This window comes from Dendropsophus ebraccatus, chromosome 4, assembly GCF_027789765.1.
Source record: "Dendropsophus ebraccatus isolate aDenEbr1 chromosome 4, aDenEbr1.pat, whole genome shotgun sequence".
Classification (NCBI taxonomy): Eukaryota; Metazoa; Chordata; class Amphibia; order Anura; family Hylidae; genus Dendropsophus; species Dendropsophus ebraccatus.
Genome location: NC_091457.1, coordinates 148,179,085 through 148,202,307, shown reverse-complemented (window position 1 = coordinate 148,202,307; position 23,223 = coordinate 148,179,085). Strand labels below are relative to the sequence as shown.

At 46.9% G+C, this 23,223-nt stretch overlaps 1 protein-coding gene across 3 annotated transcripts in view; it reads left to right on the top strand.

Annotated features, from left to right (window-relative positions):
* LOC138788970 (P-selectin-like) overlaps positions 1-23,223 on the top strand; it is a 110,138-nt gene that overhangs the window by 12,520 nt on the left and 74,395 nt on the right. For 2 of the 3 annotated variants that reach the window (XM_069967419.1, XM_069967416.1), the window contains exon 1: positions 21,881-21,954. The exons of the other annotated variant lie outside the window; for it this stretch is intronic. The gene's annotated coding sequence lies outside the window, so the exon portion shown is untranslated. Of the gene's footprint in view, positions 1-21,880; positions 21,955-23,223 lie in introns of those variants that run through there. 3 annotated transcript variants of the gene reach the window in all.

Here is a 23,223-nt window from a genome sequence, read left to right as displayed (position 1 = left end):
GTATCGGAGGTGGCCAGTCGGCTGTGTGTGGAGGAGAGAGCAGGATGGCAGCAGGCAGTTACAGCAGAGCGGGGAGAGACTAACAGAGAGATATAGGGACAGAGAAGAGAGGATTGGTGGAAATTGGATGATTGACAATTTTTTTAATTGTGATTTTCCAATTTTTTACACTTTTCCTCCTTCTGTAATAGACCCAGTATTGTAGCAACAAAAGTTTTGGCTGTTTTAATGAAATTCGTTAGGATTTGATTCGCCAATCTTAACAAATTTGACCCCAAATTTGCGAAGCTTGCAAAACAAATTTACAGCTGCTTCGCTCAACTCTAATCATCACTTTGTTCACATTTTCAGGCTATGATCATATGTATTATGAGATCAGCCGTTCCGTGACCCGGCCGGGTCGCGGAAAGGCTGGTCTCAGATTGGATCATCCCGACCGGTACTGCAGTACTGGCCGGATGATCTTTAGCGCGGCAGAGTTCTGATGCGGGTGCATCAGTGTGCACCTGCATCAGAACTACCCACAGCACACTAAGGAGCGTGTGGCCAGAGCAGCTCGTCGCATTGTGTGAACTAACAGGGTTTTCTGCAGCCGCTATTCACTGAATAGCGGACGCAGAAAACTGACATGTCAGTTTTCTACAGCGCCGCTACGGATAGGTAGAGTGTATACTATGTGTATGCACTCTTGCCGTGATTCCCTTAGCCTGCAGCACTACGTAAGTTCCGCAAGAATCATGGCCGTTGTTACGTAATTTACGTAGTGTGAACTTAGCCTCAGACCTCATCCTTCTATACAAGATGTCTAATGTTTCAGTTACATAGGGTGACACCTCGGGTCCCCTAGATGCATTGATCCCCAGGTACTGTATGTTTGGGATGTCTTCTCCTTCGTAGTTTTCTCTGTGACAATTTAACCCAATATGTAAGCTCCTTTGACACTCTAGTTCCAATTTAGTGGCTATGTTCCCACTTCAGGAACATATTGTGCAAAGGTGGCCATCTCGTTACCCACAAATGTAAAATTCAAAAGTTTTATGCTTTATGCCAGGCAGAGATCCAGCTTGTTGTGTGGGTGGGACAGCTGTTTAGTTTAGAACACCTGCTTCCACAAGCCAGTTCTTCCGCTAAACATTTCAGTCGGATTGTAAAAAATTTCCTTACATGAAGGGGGTTTTAATGTGTGCAGGGCTGCTTCACTGTGATCAGCCCCGCACACATTAGTGTGCCTACAGCCAGGGATAATTACAGGCAACTGTGACCACACAGCTGCCTACCAATAAATATTTAAGGGAGTCAGTGACTGGAGAAGCACTTGTCACTGACGGATCAGGTCCCAATCACTTACATTAACAGAGGTTTAATACTTACCTCCATCCTGTTGGATCTGTGATATTCTCATAGAGTCTGCCTTTAGGAAAACTCTCTAAAGATTGCCAATAATACTGATTCAATGCTATGCAAGGCACAACATTGATCAGTATAAGCAATCTAATGATTGCACATATAAGTCCCTTAGGGGGATTTATAAAGTGTGTAAAAAAAAATAACATTCCTTTCGTTCAAGTCCCAATAATTCTCATTTTCTCCACCTAGTGTTCAGCCTATGGACTGCATTATATACTATATTCGACCAAACCTACTGGAATCCCTAATCAATTAAAATATGTTTAATATGAAAACTTGATTTAAGCAATAGGTCATTTTCTGATGATACATTCCCTCTAACCACATACAAAGGGGAACATAGTTGCACAAAAGGGTTTTTGTGGATTGTTGTACATCAGACCTTTGAGGCCATCTGCCAAAACACAATCCCAGGATGTACACTCCCCTCCATGGCGGCCACAATAAACACAGTAAAGGTGTGAAGACCAACCACCAAGGGGAGCATAAACATCATGGTTCTTAGATGAGAAAATATATGTGCTCATCTTAGTGAAAGTAAAAAATAGAAGCAAAAATGTACTTCTTACCTTGCTGCAGCGTTTTTTGTAGTCTCTGGATGTTGGGTGAGTAACCGGTTAATTTTAAAATAACCCTTACCTTTTTCCTAATCCTAGCTGTGCCTCAAATTGTAGGCACCCGAGTATGAGCTCTGAGAATGAAATGACACCCATGACACTTAGAGCGCCGTATCAAAGAATGATTGCCATTTCCTGACGTATAAGCAGAAATTTTATATCACAACACTTATGGTGGCTTTATGGCAAAATACCCTCTTTTAGTGATCAAGAACATCTGTTGCTGCTCCCTGCCCTTGTACAAAACTTTGAGATACAAAATGGAGGCTATAAACTAAAATGGAGTCTATACATTCCGACTATGTATAATAAAAAATAACCCTAAAACCTTTATTCTTCCCACTTAGACTTCCTGTTCTGTCTGTGATGATAAGTAGGGGGCTGCTGGAAAATGATCAGTACAGAATTAAAGTGACATCAGTATATACTTGTAGCCAAGACGTTAGCTGCTAAGCCATCCCCTCCCTGTGGAATGACTTTGCCACAGAGGTCACAATGCATGCTTATGTCCCGTGTCCCGGGCCGCCACCGCAACCCCCCTCTATCCCAGGCAGCCGCCGGTGTCCATGTGCAGGGACCCGGCGCTGCGGCTAGTTCGGCCCCCGGGGACGCCTTAACTCGCCCCGCTCCTGTCTCCGTCTGTCCCGGCCGGCGCACGCGTCCCCGCCTCCTAGGGCACGCGCGCCGGCTGTCACAGATTTAAAGGGCCAATCCGCCCCTAATTGGTAGTTGCATATAATCGCTCCCTATAAATCCCAGCATGCCCTGTCCCTCGTGTTGGAGCCTCCACATGCTTCCCATAGCGTTTAGCCCCAGCTCCCTGTTGTTCCTGTCCGCTGCCCTTGTCCCTTGTTCCTGTCCGTTGCCCTTGTCCGTGGTTCCCGTCCATTGTCTCTGCCACCTGCGGTTACGCCTAAGACCACCGTCTGCACAGTCACCTGCCTACTACTCCTGCTACACCTTGCTCGCTGTCACTAGCAAACCAAACCAGGGGTAGCGACCTGGGGGTCGCCTGCCGCAATAAGCCCATCCCGCCTTGCGGCGGGCTCTGGGGAAAACCAGCGGCCCCTTAGACTCCACTCCCTGGTGCGGTTTATGCCATCGCTGGTGACGGTACTGAGGATCCACGACCCCCATTGTTACAGCTTGCAAATGTATTAACTAACTACCCTCAGGCCAAAGCCTGGGACAAAAGACCTTTTATTACAATTAGTGATGACCAAACCATTCGAGAAAAGTTAAGTTCGAGTCGAACATCACGATTTTCTCGAACTCTTCACCACAAGCATTTTCTTATCCATAGACAGCAATACATAGGTTTAGTATTGCAGGCTGCAAGTTTATTGTAATCAATTGTACATAGGATTAGTCTACTGTAATCTATCCAGAGTGGGTAGAGCTGTATTTTTCTTCAGTTACAAAAAGTGATCACATCTGTTATACCCAGAAATCAATCGTACATAGGATTAGTCTACTGTAATCTATCCAGAGTGGGTAGAGCTGTATTTTTCTTTAGTTAAAAAAATTACTGTATTTTCCGACATATAAGACGGCTTTCTAACCCCGAAAAATCTTGTCAGAATTCAGGGGCCGTCTTATACGCCGGGTATGGTCGCTCCATACGGTGGGGGGGCTCAAAAATGGCCACATCCCCACCGTATAGGGCGACCATTTGAAAAAAACAAACAGTTTACTCCCCTGGGCCTGTTCCCGGCCTCTGTGCGTCTTCTTCTCCGGCTGGCTGCGCTGGGGATGCCCGAAGTCCTCCCAAGCAACCGAGCGTCTAATCAGAGACGCTCGGCTCCCCTGTCTGATCGTAGCAGCGCTGCGGTCAGGCAGGGGTTAACATTTTCCAGCGTATAAGGCTAATCCCTGACAATCTGATTGAAAGTCAGGGGTTGTCTTATACGCCCAGTCGCCTTATTTGATAGAAAATACGGTAATTGCATCTGTTATACCCAGTAATCAATCGTACATAGGATTAGTGTACTGTAATCTATCCAGAGTGGGTAGAGCTGTATTTTTTTGTTATATCTTTTATCATAGCTATCCTACTTAGCCTTTTGAACATGGTAAGAACTAGAGGTGGTAAGCGAGCAATGACAGGTGTAGGAAGGGGAGATAGAGGTACGAGACAAGGCACTCCTTCCAGTGCTCCGGCCAACATACAAACAAGAACATTGCCAGTCGCATGATCGACAGACCTGCCATCTCTTGCTTGGTTCCCTGTGTGCCTTATTACTGAACAGCGTCGCCAATCTGTCCTTCAGTAATTATCGGACCCTGAATCAAGCGCTTTGACCTCCTCTTTCTCTCAGTCACGGCCACAAATATCATTATCATCATCGTCAACCCAACTGGAAGCAAACATGGGTAGAATATCCCTACCCAATATACAGGCCATTGAAAATAATCCAGATTCTGTAGAGTTTTTTGACCACACAATGCAGTAGGGGTCAGAAGGTGGTTCAAAAGATCAACAGGCCAAAGAGGATGATTTAGTCTGCTCTGACGCCCAATTGCTGATGCCATCAGAGGAGGATCAGGAAGCTGGTCTATCCTCAGAAATACCAAGTGGTCAGCAATACCTGAAAGTGCCTGTGGCTTCTAGCCCGCAGCTTGAGGATGTAGACTGTCAGATAAAGGAAGTCACCTGTGATGACGATCATGATGATATTGCAGATCCAGTTCTTTGGAGTGACGGCTGCCGAGGGCATCATCAGTGCAGGATGGGGTAGTTACAGTGCGGTTTCGCCCTAAGAAAGGGAGAGGGCAGTCGCAGAAGTCCGCTGATATTACTCCACCACCTATGGTCAGTGGTGGCAGCAGGGAGACCGGTACTAGGTTTTCGCCGTCTAAGAGGTCCCGAGCCTGTGAAGCCTGGGCCTTTTTTGATCAAGTGTTTGATTCTCCGACTGAGTTGATATGTCATATTTGCCAGCAACGCGTCAGTAGAGGAAAAAATAAAAAGTGTTTAAGTCCCCCGTGCATGAACAGACACATGCAGGGAAAGCATGAATTGCTGTGGAATAGTCGCTTGGAGAAAAAAGGCCACACAGGTCCTGGGCTTCCAACCGTGACATCTTCTGCCTCCTCCTCCACTTTCAAGCCAAAGCGTCCCTCTGCTGCCGATGTGCCGCACAGCATGGGCAAGCACCATCTCCAGTGAAAAATACTGTCGGCCGCCTTCCACCACCAGGAACACAGCTCACACCTTCTCCTACCACCAGTGTGACCTGCTCGATGTACAGCTGCCAGTCTGGCAGCCAGCCTTCTGTGTACCAGTTGTGGGAGCATAAGAAACACTTTCACCCCAACCATCCCAAAGCCAAAAAACGTAATGTCGGTATTGCCAGGCTTTTGGCTTTGGAATTGTTGCCTTTCAGCCTGGTGGACACAGATGGCTTCCGCCACATTCTGGCCCTTGCATGCCCCCAGTATCAGATGCCTAGCAGGCATTTCTTTGCAAGAAAAGATGTCCCTGCCCTGGCCCATTGCAGAAAATATATGAAAGATCTGTGCACTAGTCTTGCCAGTTTTGAAGAGGCCACCAAAATGGTCAGTCGAGACGATGCCCTTGTCAGCATCACCGTTCTGTTGATATTTTTACTGGAACAAGCGTTAGGCACTTTGCAGCAGCAGGTCTCAGCAATGATGGAGGAGGGGGAGGAGGAGGAAGAGTAGGAGGCAGACACGGAACCTTAGTCACCGGAGGATGTAGAGGACCCAACTGTTTCACAGTTGTATAGGTCTCCTTTAGACACTGGTTTTAGGTCGAGGGCGGATGCAGGACAGCAGTACAGCTCCCACGGTAGAGCGCATGAGACTAGCAAGGCCTTTGATGACGGTCAGGAGGAAGAATTGGAGGAGGAGGCAGGGGTGGACACAAACGGTACTGATTACCCTTCACTGGTAAGAGGATGGCACAGATTACAAGAGGAGGAGGAGGAGGAAGAGGATGAAGATCCTGTTAGTGCCCTTCGACCCCGAGGCTTGGGAGATCCTGGTAGCATCTCACACATGAGTGCTTGGATTCTACATTACTTCCAACATGATCCATGCATCAATGCAATAAAAATGAACAGCGATTACTGGGTGGCAACCCTCCTTGATCCACGTTACAAGACCAAAGTGAGCAATTTCCTTCCTCCCACAGAAATTGATTGTAGAATGCAAGATTTTGAGACAATGCTCATTGACCAACTCGAGACACCTTTTGGGTCTTCACATTCTAATGTCACAGTGGAACAGCATCAGCAGTAGAATCACAAATAGCCGCATCAGCAACAGGCAGTGTGGCAAAACCCTACTGGTTGACATTTAGCAATCAATTTTTACCACCTCACCAATGCCGGCAAGGAAGGTGTCAGAATTGCGGAATATGAACAGGACAAAACAGTGGGCCCTAGGTCTGCACCCACCCCACTGTCCCTTCCTACTTGCCGCAACCGTCCCTAGGCAGCCGTGAACAACCACAAAGGCGTTCCCTGTACTGAATAAGTGGAACACAGAACGAGACAAACAGACAAACACAATAAGTATAGTAAACAGGCCAAGTCGAAAACCAGATGGGCAGCGCAGCACAAAGTCAGAAGGCAATCGGATCGTCAAAGGTCAGGTGGGAGGTCAGATAACACGGCAAACAGTCAGCGGGAGTAGGAAGGGTTTTACAGGGAAAGACACATGGGAGCTGGGACCAGGGAGTTAACCTAATAGCCAGCGATCAGTAAATGACTGCTGGCTCTTTAAATACAGGAGCCCAGGCCAGAGTGTGATTGGTCTGGACTCCTGAGTCCTGATTGAAACACCTGTGCAGGCTGCAAGCCGGGTGGCAGCAGTGTCTGCCACTCAGCTTGAGCCTGATACTGCTCAGCTGAGCGTACAACGGAGCCCGCGGCGTTCTTGGTAACCAGGGACACCGTCGGGTCTCCGTGACGTCACCCAGCTCTGGAGAGGAAGGCAGCACTGCGCTGTCTGTCCCGGCTTGAGCGCGGTCAAGTAAGTTCCTGACAGCAGGGCAGCATTATGACACACAGAGACAACCTTAAGACCATGGTCTATGACTATCTGCGCCTTAACATCAATGTTTTTCGACTTGGTCTTGACCCATTCAACTTCTGGGTGTCCAATCTGGATTAATGGCCTGAAGTGTTATCTTGCCCAGCAGACAGTGTTATCTCGGAACGCACATTTAGCACAGCTGGCGGGATGATAACTGACAAACGTATCCGTCTGTCCTCTGACAATGTGGATCATTTGACATTTATAAAAATAAATGAGGGCCCTATTCCACTGGACGATTATCTCAAACGACCACTATTGTGAAAGATCTGAAAACGTTCACTCATTTCCATGGAATGATAATCGTTACTTATGATCGTAATTGCGATCGTTTTTTTCTTCGCTATTGCGTTCGTTTCTATTGCGAACGACTGAATGACGTCTTATTCAATGCGAACGATTTGCGAACGAGCAACGATAAAAAAAGGTCCAGGTCTTATAAAGCAATCAACGATTTCTTGTTCGGTTGTTATTCGTTAACTGCATTTCAACCGAACGATTATCGTTTAGATTCGAACAATTTAACGATAATCTGCACGATAATCGTCCGGTGAAATAGGGCCCTAAAGTGTGGATCTCTGACCATTTTGTTGCCCCCCTTGCCGATGTCAGTGACTGTAGCATGTCTTCTTGAAAATGTGAAAAACACATTTCCACTACATTACATCTCACGTCTGTAGTTCCTATGCCTGCTGCTTCTAAAAAGTGGATTCTACTGCTGCCCACAGCTAGTGTTCCAAGTGTTACAGCTAATCTTTTTTTTTTTAAATACACCTGTATGAACTTGATGCGCAATGCATACACCTCTTTCTCTTCATCCTCTTCGTAGACCCCCAAATGGTCATTTTTTAAATGCCTCCATCTCTTCTGCCATGTTCTGCTACCTAATTTAGTTGAAACACAACCTCCGTCTTCCCCGCTGGGCTCTTCTCGCTGCCACCAATGGTACCAATTTTTCCTGAGTGGGTAAAAAGCCCATTTTTGACAGTCTGCATTGCAGAAAATGTTTTTGAAAAATCAATCTCAACAACTGTTATACGAATCAATCTTTGATACAGAGGAGTTGGTGATTACATTTTTTCCTGAGTGGATAAAAAAGCCCATCTTTGACTGTCTGCATTGCAGAATAATCTTTTGAAAAATCAATCTCAACATCTGTTATATGAATCAATCTTTGATACAGAGGAGTTGGTGGTTTCATTTTTCCTGAGTGGGTAAAAAGCACATTTTTGACAGTCTGCATTGCAGAATAATTTTAAAAAATCAATCTCAACCTCTGTTATACGAATCAATCTTTGAGACAGAGGAGTTGGTGGTTAAATTTTTACTGAGTGGGTGAAAAGCACATTTTTATCAGTTTTCATTGCTGAATAATTAAAAAAAAAAAAAAATAGTCTCAACGTCTGTTAGATGAATCAATCTTTGGTACAGAGGAGTAAGTGGTTAAATTTATCCTTGGTGGGTAAAAAGCCCATTTTTGTCAGTTTGCATTGCTGAATAATTTTTTTTTTAAATAATCTCAACATCTGTTATATGAATTACGAATACGTTATACGAGTTGGTTATTTATTTATACTGAGTGGGTAAAAGCCCCCTATTGTTAGTTTTGTAGATGAAATACCTTTCAAATATACTGTGTGTTATTGTCATACAGATATATGTCCAGGAAATAGAGTTCCCTCTTCATCATTAGGAATGCTCCAGGCAGATTGCCTCCTATTCCCCACCTGTGTAAGGACGGCACATGGGCATGATTGTTAAGGACCTGTGCAATGTTCAGCATGGAGAAAATGATCCAGTGACATTCCTAATGATGAAGAGGGTGGGGAGGAGGGACAGAGGGGTGGTGCAAAGTTAGGGCACAGATACTCCCATATGGCACGGGCTGCAAGTTTAAAAGTTGTTTTTTGAGACAATAACTGCATCACCTGCCGAACGAACCCCAGGACAGATCTTGGATTAAAAGCAGCTATCCGAAGGTACAAGCGGTTTGGGGGAGTCAGACTGTGGGTACAGAGTCGCTTTAAAGCCAAAGCCAGGAATGAATCTAAAAAGAGGAGAAATCTCAGTCTTTCTTTCATGACATGTTCTCTGTTTATAGTCTGTTCCTGGCTTTGGTTTCAAAAATCTGTCAGATAAATCTTTGTCAGTTTGTTAACTCTTTGAATGTTATTTCGTGGAAGTGGAGATCCGCGAATCGTCCGCGAAAGCTCTGCCGCGGAATTCTGTCAAATTTACTCTGTGGCCTGAGGCTATGTTCACACAACTTTTTCTCTTGTCAGTTTATAATTTTGAGGATTGGCTATCCGTGCAGGGACGGCTGTTGGTCCATTATTCTAGTTCAGGGGGACTGATTGGCCTTTGGGTGTGTCTTTAATTGAAAAGTCTATTGAATTTAATAGTAAAATGGAGAAGGGACAGTGAAAAAAGAAACACTGTGTGAACAACTAAAAATAACCCCCGCTGTTTTCAAAAGACGTCCAAAAATAATTGTCACGATCATTATTTTGACGTCTGTGCAGATAACGTCTGCTATTTTATACACTGCGTGCATTGGACATCCGACATTCCATTGGCTTCAATGCATTGCAGTCAGTAAAATCGCGGCAATAACGGACGTCTTTTTCAATAGAAAAAGCAAGCGCCGTTTCTCTTTTTTGACGTTGTGTGAACGGAGCCTTAGGCTGGATAAACCCTTCATGAAAGCATAGGATAACCCGTTACAAAATAACTCCAGTCCTGGCTGACATATACAGATACCTAGCAGTGGTACATGGGTTCCCCACACACAGGGGTGGTACTGTTTTTTCAATAAAGTAGCTGTGCTCCTTATCATCATGGATAACCCATTTACAAAAACACCATATAAAGCAATGTTTTAAAAGTGTATAAAATGTACCTGCTGGCTTTCAGGAAACCATTAACTGCAGCGATATGTGCAAATAAAAAAGTATTAAAAAAATGTCATAAACAAGGATGTGACTGCTGCATTTGAATACACTCTTTGGTCATGGGTTTAAACACATTTTTTGCAGTTTTTTTTTTTTTTTACAGCGATTTGTACAATTGTAGCAATGATGTAACAGTACTGTGATGGTACCACAACAAAAACATGTGAACAATAATTTAAAGGGCTGCGGGACAGGCAGGGAAGTTCTTTATTGCTTACTTTGGCTATGTTCACACAACGTAAGTTCAATATTATTTACGGCCATTGTTGCCGATTTTCAACAATGCCGTGATTAATGTTGAACTTACATTGTGCTACAGCTAGAAGGAATCCCAGCTGGAGTGTATACACATAATATACACAACGGCCATGATCGCTAGCGGCCCCGCAAAGAGCTGACATGTCATGCGGGTGTGCAAAAAAGGGGTCTGTGGAGCCTCAGTTATGAGTCTCAAAACACGGGAATAGCCAGATATCCCTCTCTCCAGAGAAGGAAGCCCATTGCCAAGGGGTGCCTCCAAGTGGGGAGAGCACCAAACCACCCTGATACGTAGTCCCTCAGGTCCTCACTCTGTTGCGAGCTTTGGAACCTAAATAGGGAAACACCAGGGTGGCCCCTGTAAGTCAAAGTCTAACTCTGTGGCGAGTATAACGACATAAGACAAGGGTTACCAAGGCTAGGCATCCATCCACAGACTGCAGTTTCGGGGTATTTTCCCCTCGTCAGTGTGGAGCAGGATTCTGGCTACTGGGGCAATGATAAATAGACCAACAAAACACAACAATCACTGAAGTCAGGGAGAACAGTGAAAAATTCCAATGGAGTACTCATTTACGAGTCTTGCAGGTGCTTTTCATTGAATAGCGGCTGCAGAGAGCCTGTCAGTTCACACAATGGACCGATGCGCCTGCATCCTAATTCAGCTGAAGTGAAGATTATCTGGCCGGTACTGCAGTACAGGCCGGGATGATCTTCTCTGACAGCAGGGTCTCTCCGTCTCAACACAGAAGGCAGGACTCTTGTCTCCAGTTTGGGTGCCGGTTTTGCAACTCAGTTCCATTGTAGTGAATGGAGCTTAATTGTAAACTGTAACATACCAGTCAGGTATATGCTGTCTGTCTGTTCCTCGGTCCCATGCTCCCTTTAGTGTATTGTAGTGGTAATGTAAAATGTAAAAGTGGTAATTTGGTGTATACCACCTTAAGCTGGTCCCCCAGCATTCCTTGTGAGGTAAGGAGCACTAGCAAGCTAGCTCGATTGGTGCATGTGATGAGGCATGTCATCAATGGGTGGAGCTAATTCTCCTGTACAGGGAATCTTCCAGATCCCTGGTCAGTGGAAGCCTGGCATTACCCAGGGCAGCATCTAAGTGTCTGCACACACACTATGTGAGAAGCTGACTAGACCTAAGTCCAAACCTCTGCACGCTGTGGACCTCTCTTCAGTATCCTGTGTCCGGAACCCAGTTGTATTACAGAAGACGTCCGTGCTTCCTGTCACAGGGTCCTCCGGTCCAGTTCCAGGACCTCGCAATTATACTACAGAAACCAGGTCTGTCTTCTCTTCCTCACACACCTGCATACATGCAGCACAACACACTAAAGACTCTAAAGATGCATTATTGCCCTGGAGCTCCAGAAGCTTGCTAGTCCACTGACTCCCCAAAAGTCTGCCTGTTACTGAACTGTATCCTGTCACTTACAAGTTCCTGCTAGTAAAAGCACTGTTCATTGAAAAGCCTGTGTCTATGGATTACTTATTACCCGGCAACCAGGTTAAGGAACTAGGAACATCATCTACATGATAGTCTGCTTCAGGGGCCAAGGCCTTAACACCCCTTACACTGCTCGGAGTACCACCGTCACCCGCGGCAACCGCAGTAAGGTCACCCCTGGCCACTACATGAGATTTGGCGTCACGAACAACGATATCTTTGTGTCTTATCACTACTGCTCTCAACATTGTGTGTGTTAAAACAGACTTTATCCACCTGGAATTGTGCATCACGGGCTTGCAAAAGGTTAAACCGACTTTCCCGCGCGGCAAGACTCAAGCTCCGCCCACTGGCTCTGGATTGCTGCATGTATGCCGCCATCTTGGAAAGGTTACAAACAAGCTGCTGCACTGTTACAGAGCACCAGAACCGCCCCCGTTTACCAACCAGATAAGTGAACTACCTTTGATTGTATTTCTCAACGGGCTTTGCTCAAGAGGGGAAGCGGGAGGACAGAGACTGAGTTATTACGACGCGCTCTTAAAGTGCCAAAGACTGCCAGCCAGCTAAAAGGGGAACCATGTCTGACCCAAGTGCCGGAGGTCAGGCAGCTGCTGCCAATCTGCCAGACCATGGGAATGTGCAGAACCCCGCCGGCCCCCTAGGGAATGTCGGCCCTATCATCCAACCACTTGACGCTGCTGCTGCGGCTCCAGCCCCCCCTGCGGCCCCAACTGGAATGACGTTTTTTCTGGGCACCCCCAGTTTGCTCAAGTACAAGGGGGACCCCCACTCTTTTTCCGAATTTAAAGAGAACATTACTAGGATTCTTGAACTTGTAACTCTCTCACCTCATCAGCAGGTACAACTGTTGCTTGGACAGCTAGAGGGCCCAGCAGCCGAAGAGGTCCGTTCCTGGCCCCTCACTGAAAAGACCAGCGTGAGACAAATCTTGACCCGGCTACGCAAGGAGTTTGAACATCAATCCCCAACAGAGGTGCGTTTGAACTTCTACGACCGGCGTCAGAGGTCAGGTGAGACCCTCCGAGAATATGCTTTAGCACTCCAGTCTGCTTATAGGGCCTTACAACGTATTGATCGGCTGGACCCCACAGTAGCGGAAGGCATCATTACAGACCGGTTCATAGAAGGAGTGGACTCCCGATTAGTACAGGGCCAGCTTCGCATGCTGGCGGCCCAGAATCCTCACATGACCTTTCCGGAATTCAAAACACTGGCTCTGAAAGTCGTGGGTACTGACACTCCCGGCACCGGTCATGCTCCTTCTTACACAACTGACTCAGTCACTCTGTTTTCTACCTCTGCTGCGATCCCTCAGGGTTCCCCCAGGCAGGCGGCTCCACCTGCCCAGGCGTCTGACCCCAATACCCTGGATGTGTTGGCACAGGTAGTGGACTCCCTGTGTCAGGCTCTCAGAGAATTTAAGACTCAACCCCCGGTTGCCTGTGAGCCCCCCTGTACTCAGACAAGTTACTCAGGGCCCTGTTCCAGCCGCTCTAATGTTGAACAGCCCCCACCTGAGGACCCCCCAGCCGAGGATTGTGTTTATTGTACCCACTGTAGACGGAGAGGACATTTCAGATACCAATGCTATCAGTTAAACGGGCAACCCCCGAGGCAAAGAGCCGCCCCTCGGGAGGTCCCTCCAAAGGCTCGCAGGAGCAGTGGGTCGATCGATTCTTGTCCCAATGTCCCTACATCACGCTGAAAATAAATGGTGTCCCACTTGAAGCTCTCATAGACACTGGCTCCCAAGTCACTACTATCGATAGAAGAGCTTTTGAACAGCATTGGGACCACAGTCTCATCAACCCTGTTGGTAAAACCAACTTACGCCTTATAGCTGGCAATGGACAGTCCATTACCCAGGTGGGCTACTGGGAACCCACCATCCAGATTGGGGACCGACAATTGCCCTCTCAAGGTGTGATAGTTACGGAGGCTCAGGGAGATACCACAGCGGTAGTGTTAGGCATGAATGTCATACGTCATGTATTTTCTGAATTACTTGCTGCATTGCATGCCTCTCTCCCCTCTGCTTCCCTCCCCTACAGGCAGGCGGTGCGGAAGACTATCAAAGTGCTCTCCGCTCAGCAGAAGTTTGCCAATCAGAATGGGGAGATCTGTCGGGTAAGAGTCACAGATTCAAGACCCATCACCCTGGCTGCCAACAGTGAGACCACTCTCTGGTGTCGGGCTCGACCCGGTGTAAACAATGAAGACTACACTGCTCTACTGGACTCATACCAGCTGGAAGGATTACCCCTAGTTAAAGCTGCCAGAAGCTTAGTCAATGTTTCGAACGGGCGAGTCCCAGTACGGCTTGTTAATTTGGGGGACACACCAGCGAAGTTACGTAAATTTAACACTGTGGCCAAATTATTCTGCATTGACCCTGAGGATGTGTTGGATGAAGAGATGATTGCCCAGCAAAAATCCATCAAGTCGGTCTCAAAGGGCTCTTACACCCCCACTGTTCATTGGTGGGAAGAGCTGAACATCGGTGATGCCAATACTCCCTCAAGGCACACAGAGGGCGTGAGAAAGTTGGCTAAGAGGTATCACGAGGCCTTTAGTAAACACCCTCTCGACTTTGGGAAGACTAATCTAATTGAGCACAGGATCCATACAGGTGACCATGCACCCATTAAAGAAAGGCACCGACCAGTCCCTCCGGCTAACTACCAACAAGTCAAGAAACTGCTGAAAGAAATGAGGGAGTCATCCGTTATTCAGGAGAGCCAGAGCCCATGGGCTGCCCCCATAGTGCTGGTGAAGAAGAAGGATGGGAACATACGTTTCCGCGTAGACTACAGAAAATTGAATAATGTAACCCACAAAGATGCATATCCTCTTCCACGGATCGAAGAATCCCTCACAGCACTGGGCTCAGCCCGCTACTTCTCCACTCTCGACCTCACCAGTGGCTACTGGCAGGTCCCGGTGGCCCCTGGGGATAGGGAGAAGACGGCCTTTACCACTCCGATGGGGCTCTATGAGTTTACAAGCATGCCATTCGGGCTCTGCAATGCCCCTGCCACTTTCCAGAGGCTTATGGAGAGATGTCTTGGTCACTTGAACTTCCAGAGCGTTCTTCTCTATTTGGATGATGTGGTCGTGTACTCTAGCTCGTACGAGGAGCACCTCCACCATCTAGCCGAAGTATTCCAGGTGCTCACACAACATGGCCTGAAGATCAAGCCCACCAAATGCCACCTGCTAAAGCCAAAGGTGAAATACCTGGGCCATCTGGTGAGTGCTGAGGGTATTCAGCCAGATCCGGAGAAGATCTCCGTTGTCCACGAATGGGACACCCCCAAGACAGTGAAGGAGGTCAGAAGTTTTCTGGGCTTCGCGGGCTATTACCGCCGCTTCATTCCTCATTTTGCACAAGTGGCAGAACCACTGACAGAGCTACTTCGAGGATGCCCGAAAGAGAATTATAACAGACGCCTTCCGGTCCTGTGGGAAGAAAGACAGGCCACTGCCTTCCATACATTGAAGGGCCTGTTGACTTCTCCCCCCCATCCTGGCTTATCCGGACTACAGTCGACCCTTCCGCTTATACACAGATGCCAGCTTTGACGGTCTGGGAGCTGTGTTGTCCCAAGTCCAAGACAACCAGGAACGTGTCGTGGCCTATGCCAGCCGGAGCTTGAGGGGTGCAGAGAAAAACGATAAGAATTACAGCTCGTTCAAATTAGAACTACTGGCTCTTGTCTGGGCGGTGACTGAGAAGTTCAGGGACTACCTTACAGCCACCCCCTTCACCGTGTTCACGGATAATAATCCTCTGGCTCACCTGAATACTGCCCGACTGGGGGCTATTGAACAAAGATGGGCATCCAGACTTGCCAATTTCTGCTTCGACATCAAATATCGGAGTGGCAAGACGAACACCAACGCTGACGCCTTGTCTCGGTTGGCAAAAGGAGAGGAACCCCCTGAGGATGATGTTTGGGAGGATGTAGAGATGCCACCCTTCTACCAGAGGTTTGCTAACCAGAGCTCAGTGGTCGCCACACCGACTGAGGAAGGTTCCCCCTCAGAGTCTGACCCCTCGCTGGACGTATCCAGGTGGTTGCTGCTGCAGAAGGAGTCTAGAACTCTGGGAGAGCTGTATGAGGCTCTATGTGCTGGAAAAAGGTCTCGCAGAAAGCGTCCCCGCCCTGACCAGGAACTCGATCGGCTCTGGCGGCATCGGAAGAAACTCTTTATTCAAAGAGGGCTCATTCTCCGAAATTCCCTTGATCCCGTATCTGGGAGGCGGATCCACCAGATCCTGATACCCCGAAGAGACGCTCGCGTAATATTGGACCTCTATCATGACCAATCCGGGCACTTTGGGGTGCAAAAGACTGAGGCCACTATCCGGCAGAGATTCTACTGGATCGGGATGCGCCTAGACATCGAGAACTGGGTGGCAGAGTGTCCAGCCTGCAACCTCAGCAAAGCTGGGAGAAGTGAAAGAGCTCCTTTACATTCCATTACCTCACAGAGGCCTAATGAGCTGGTGGCTCTGGACCACGTGAAGTTGGCTCCAACTCGCTCAGGTTATACCTACGCGCTGACCATGGTCGACCATTTCACCAAGTGGGTTGTAGTTGCCCCTGTGAAGGACCTCACGGCGAGAACCACAGCTGCAGTCTTCTACCGGGAGTATGTAAGGCATTATGGCTCTCCCAAAGCCGTGCTGACTGACAGGGGACCTGCATTTGAGTCCCAGCTGTTCCAGGAACTTTGTCATTTCCACCAGTGCAAGAAGCTCAGAACCACAGCTTATCATCCTCAAGGGAATGGACTCTGTGAAAGGGTCAACCAGATCTTTATAAACCTGCTCAGAACAGCATCAGTCTCCAAGCAGGCAGAGTGGCCCCAGCTCCTGGACGAACTCGCGGAGATCTATAATAACACCATCCACTGCTCTACGGGGTACACACCCTACTACTTGATGTTTGGGCGGCAGGGTCAGCTCCCAAAAGATCGGGCTATGGGGATCCAAGTCCCAGATGAAGTGAATCCTCTGCCAAACACTGACTGGGTTTCTGAACATCAGCACAGAATGAAAGAAGCCCAACAGATTGTGAACCATCGTATGGGCGAAGCTCAGCACAGACAAGGAGAGGCCTATAATCGGATGGCCAATGCCCCTCCACTTCAAGTGGGTGACAGAGTGTGGCTTCGCAAGTATCACCGTGCTGGAAAGCTGGACTCCTTGTGGGAAACAGAGCCATACCTAGTGACGGGTATTCCCTTTCCAGAGTCGGATGTGTATGAGGTTCAGAAGCCAGGGATGGCTCCTCAAACGGTGCATAGAAACCGGGTGAAGCTTTGTACCAAGGAAGATTTGGCAATGAGGTCTTCTCCTTCACCACCAGTGCATGCAGTTGAAGTATCAAGACCACCCGTTGCAGAAGGGCCCGCCAGCACCTTCCAGTATCTCATCCCGCTCTACCCACAGGGTCCGATGCCGGTTCCTGTTCCAGTTGCTCCCCCTGTGGCTGCTCCTTTACCGGTACCACCTCCTCAAGCCGCTTATCTCATGCCTGGCCCAGTGCCTTACAACCTCCCTGTTCCAGCAGAAGAGTTTCAGATTCCTGCTCCAGAGGAAGTGTTCCAGGTTCCTGCACCAGAAGAAGTTCAAGAGCTGAGGCGGTCAGAGCGAAGCACCCGGGGGACACCGCCTGCCCGCTACAGAGATTAATAAAATTTTCTCTTCTTTTGTACACATGTATACTGACAAAAGTTAGCTCAGGCTAGTTAGTTAGCAACTGTATTCAAGTCTCACACCTGGGTCTTCCCAAGATTCCTCCAAAAATGGACTATTTCTTCAGAGTGCTTCACCAGAGCCTTTTGGATATGGACGATGTTTGTTATTGCCTCAAAAGAAAGACTCTCCCGAAAGAACACTCCCCTTGTTCCTGTAGCTCACCAGAGACTGAGTCCAAACGTTTATTTACGTTCCACAAGTATTGTGTTGCTTTGCTACTGAAAGTGTTGCACAGAGCGCCGAGGACGGCTTATTTCAAGAGGGGGAGTATGTAACATACCAGTCAGGTATATGCTGTCTGTCTGTTCCTCGGTCCCATGCTCCCTTTAGTGTATTGTAGTGGTAATGTAAAATGTAAAAGTGGTAATTTGGTGTATACCACCTTAAGCTGGTCCCCCAGCATTCCTTGTGAGGTAAGGAGCACTAGCAAGCTAGCTCGATTGGTGCATGTGATGAGGAATGTCATCAATGGGTGGAGCTAATTCTCCTGTACAGGGAATCTTCCAGATCCCTGGTCAGTGGAAGCCTGGCATTACCCAGGGCAGCATCTAAGTGTCTGCACACACACTATGTGAGAAGCTGACTAGACCTAAGTCCAAACCTCTGCACGCTGTGGACCTCTCTTCAGTATCCTGTGTCCGGAACCCAGTTGTATTACAGAAGACGTCCGTGCTTCCTGTCACAGGGTCCTCCGGTCCAGTTCCAGGACCTCGCAATTATACTACAGAAACCAGGTCTGTCTTCTCTTCCTCACACACCTGCATACATGCAGCACAACACACTAAAGACTCTAAAGATGCATTATTGCCCTGGAGCTCCAGAAGCTTGCTAGTCCACTGACTCCCCAAAAGTCTGCCTGTTACTGAACTGTATCCTGTCACTTACAAGTTCCTGCTAGTAAAAGCACTGTTCATTGAAAAGCCTGTGTCTATGGATTACTTATTACCCGGCAACCAGGTTAAGGAACTAGGAACATCATCTACATGATAGTCTGCTTCAGGGGCCAAGGCCTTAACACCCCTTACACTGCTCGGAGTACCACCGTCACCCGCGGCAACCGCAGTAAGGTCACCCCTGGCCACTACATAAACCACACCTGACCTGGAGACAAGAGTCATTTTGTCTGTGGAAAACGGTGGCCATGTTTTTCTAATACTGGATTACCCTTTTAACTCAGCTGCACTATGAGGCCTTATTCACACGTCCCGTAATTTACGGATCCATATTTCCGTATCTGAGTTAGTGCACATTAATGTCTATTGGGCTATTCACATCAGTAGATGAACCGGATGAAAATCAATGCCGAGGAAAAAAAATGACATGTCCCAGTGCGGACCCAGATTTTTTTACGGATCCTCTCATTGAAATCAATTGTTTACGGATTGCAACACATTCCTGATCTCGCACGGTAAACGGCGTCAGCGCTAAAAAATCCCAAAGTGCAAATTTGCGCATTTTTGGTCGCATCAAATCCAGAAAAATGTTAATAAAAAGCGATCAAAAAGTCGTATATGCGCAATCAAGATACCGATAGAAAGAACACATCATGGCGCAAAAAATGACACCTGACACGGCCCCATAGACCAAAGGATAAAAGCGCTATAAGCCTGGGAATGGAGCGATTTTAAGGAACGTATATTTGTAAACAATGGTTTTAATTTTTTACAGGCCAACAGATACAAGAAAAGTTATACATGTTACATATCGTTTTAATCGTAACGACTTGTAGAACATATATAACAAGTCAGTTTTACCCCAGGGCGAACGGTGTAAAAACACATATCCACTAAAAACACAAAATGTGGGTTTTTTTTCAATTTCACCACACATTGAATTTTTTCCTGCTTTTGCAGTGTACTTTATGCAAAAATTCAGCCTGTCATTGCAAAGTACAATTAGTGGCACAAAAAATAAGGGCTCATGTGGGTTTCTAGGTGAAAAAATGCAAGTGCTATGGCCTTTTATGCACAAGGAGGAAAAAACAAAATCGCAAAAATCAAAATTGCCCCGGTCCTTAAAAGGTTAAACGGGAGCGCAGACGGGATCTGCTGAAAGTTATCTGCACGGTTTCTGTAGTGTCCACATACCCTGTGTGGCCACAAGATACCACAAAAGAATATTTGCCTTGTCTTTCTGCCAACACATTGAAGTCTATAGGGGTTAATGTCATTTATGTGTTGTGTTACATTGTGTTTGTGCGAGATTGATTACCAGCCACTTCCCACTCCATCAGCCGTTATTTTAAAATAATTATCAATTATCCATCCACTCAAATTCAACATAGCCTTGATGTGTTTTCAACCCACTCTTGGTTTTGGTTGCAAAATACTGAGCAAAAATACAGCATGGAAACATATCCTAAGCAAATACTTGGTCTAAACTGGTCTAAAAGGGTATGTGCACAGTGAGGAATAAGTGAGCAATTGAAGAAGAGTTTTTTGCTTGAAATTCCTTGCCTATTCAGCTCTGGCAGAATTCAAGCAGAATTAAAGTGACATTGACTTCTATAAGATTTCTCTAGTGGAATTCGAAATCTAGTGAAATCAGTGCGAAAATTCCACTGTGTGAACAACAGAGTGGAAATCCCATTGAACACAACAGGACATTGCTCTGTTCATATTTTACGGGCGGAATTTCAAGTGGAATCCAAGGCTAACTGCTTACGGCAAACAAAAGTTTGAGTGCATCGTCCAGCAATGTAGTACTACTACCATATCTACATACACACTGGTTGGAGCGGGAGCCCAGGCTGGATGCAAAATAGGAGGGGTAAGCTGGCACTTTCCTTTCATTTACAAGTGTTCATTTGCTACAGATTTATCAAACAGCCAGTGCCAGCCCAGTTCCCAATAGCTCTGTGGTGGTAGGTAGCAGGTTAATAACGCAGTGACTTTGTTAGCTATTGTTATCTGAAAGACAAAAAATGGAGCGTAAAAAAAGGTTAGCAAACGAAGGGTACTCTAACTTGCTGCACTTGTAGCCACCACATGTGGTTGTGATCGGCAGGTGGGTCCTGAACTTGCCGGGCCAGGTTCTGTCTGCAGTTCATAAGCATATATGCTAGCCTCTGCAGCTAGTACAGCAGTGAACATCATCTACAAAGTGCTCAAACACTGTGTTTCACATTGTGTTGTTAACATAAACACAATGTTAGGACACCCCGTGGAGTGTTGGTTTGGGGCGTCAGCACTCAAAGTGCCAAGGGCAGCATGAACTCCAAACACAGACCCACTGGGCCATTTGCAGTTGAGCCCCTGATAGTCCCTGATTACTGGAGCCGGCAGCTGAGACACGTTCCTTGTTCTGATTGGCTGCTTGCGATGGGCGGGTATCCTTGGCACTCCCATCCCGAATCACTTGCCGGGTAGGAAATGCAGATATTGGAAAGTGTACGTTTCTGACAGATAAATAAATTTAAAGCAAAATCTAAGCTTGCATGAGTAAGGGTCCTATTCCACGGGCCGAGCAGGGCCCGATCAACGATGTGAATGAGCGTCGATCTGCTAGATCGGCGCTCGTTTACGGGTCCTATTCCACAGCCTTGACATTCGTTTAGCGAGGGCTGCAGGGACATCGTTACAAATTTTCTTGAAGCCTTTGTTTCATACATTACCTGTCCAGGCTGCAGGTCTTCTCCTCCTGGTCCCGCGCCGCAGCAGGTTCGGAGCGGGGCTGTCTGAACTTCCGGCCAATGATTGGTAGAGCGGTCTGTCAGTTCAGACAACCCCACTCCGAACCTGCTGCGCCGCAAGACCGAGAGAAGGAGAAGACCTGCGCCTGGACTGGTAAGGTATGAAGTTTTGAAGTCGTTGGTCACTGCCGCGCACCGCTATTCCAATGCGCTGGTGGCGAACAATGATTTTAGGTTTGAACCTAAATGAACGATCAGCCGTTGACACGATCATCGGCTAATCTCTCTCTATTCCACGGAGCGATAATCGGCCGATTATCGCTCCGTGGAATAGGCCCCTAAAATACAATGAACATATGAAACAACATGACAGGACTCATTTTCAATGTACTATAAGAGTAGAAACACACACACTGTATACGCAGCGTATTTTCTGCTGCGATACGCAGCAGATACGCCGCAGATACACAGCAGATTAGATCTAAATAACTGAACACAGCATCAAAACTGCACCATCAAATCTGCTGCAGATCTGCTGCGTATACGGTGTGTGTGTTTGTACCCTAAGATAATAAGTGCCAGGCTAGTTTATGACTCAAAATGGTTCTCAGAAACTCATCATCACTTCTGTGGGAAAGACTCTGCTGTTTTATGCAAATGATATCTGGTACATTTCTGGTTTCCTCTGCTCGCTGAATTAAACGGTAAAAGTACAATCTGCAGAAAACCTCCAAGGATTAGCTGTCACTCCTCACAGTACGGACTACTGACTGCTCAACACAGTAAGAATATTCATTTTTATACTATTATACTTATACTATTGCTTTCTGCTATAGCAGGATAAGAAAAAGAAAATTCTTAGACATTGTAGACAGGACCGTGTTTGCCATTAGGGACTAGAGGGCTGGGGGGGCAGCAATTGCTTTTTAAAAAAAAACACATTTGTATGTTTAACTTTAATTTTTTTCACATCTACCTCCCCTGGCTCCCGTAAGAATCTCTATTAAAACCAGCGTTCTTGGAGGGGTGTAGTTTACAGAGAATTTCCTTACCTGTCTCACCGCCATTTTCGTTACTATCCACACGTTGCAGTTTTTTTTGCTGTGGTACCATCACAGCACTGTTACATTTTTGGTAAAATTGAACAAATTGCTGAAAAAAAAGTGAAAGTCATGTCCCGGTTCATTATTAGAAATAAAACCATAGTAAAATGCAGCTGGCCACAGTTTTGTACAAAAGTAAATTACCTATTATACACCCTAAAAAGCCACAACTGTATGCTTTTTTCTGGTTTCTTTGTCTGTCGTTTTTTTTAAATAATGCTGCAGTCTATTGTTTCCAGAAAGCCAGCTGTGACATTTTATACACTTGTAAAACAATACTTTATATGATGTTTTTTCTTGAAGGTGTTCTCCAGAATTAGAAAAAGCACAGCTACTTTCTTGCAAAAAAAAAAACAACAAAAAAAAAAACAGCACCTACTAAACAGCTGGCTACTATATAAGACTATGGGGGGAGGGCTAGCTACTATATAAGAGACTATCGGGGAGGGCTGACTACTATAGAGGAGACTATGGGGAGGGCTGGCTACTATATAAGACTACTGGAGAGGACTGGCTACTATATAAGAGACTATGGGGAGGGCTGGCTACTATATAAGATTATGGGGGGAGGGCTGGCTACTATATGAGAGACTATGGGCGAGGGCTGACTACTATATAAGACTACTGGAGAGGACTGGCTACTATATAAGAGACTATGGGGTGGGCTGGCTACTATATAAGATTACGAGGGGGGGCTGGCTACTATATAAGAGACTATGGGCGAGGGCTGACTACCAGGCCCGGATTGGTAATCTGGCAAAGCGGGCAAATGCCCGCTGGGCTGCCAGTATTACCAATCCGGGGGCCGCCGTTCCTGGCCCCCATGTGCGCCGGCCCCCAGCAGTGGCTGCAAGAATAGCGCAGCCGGCCGCTGCGCTATTCATTCAGCCTCTGCAGAGGGCCGGCGCCCTGGCCCTTTAACTGTGAGCGTTCAAGATGAACGCTCAC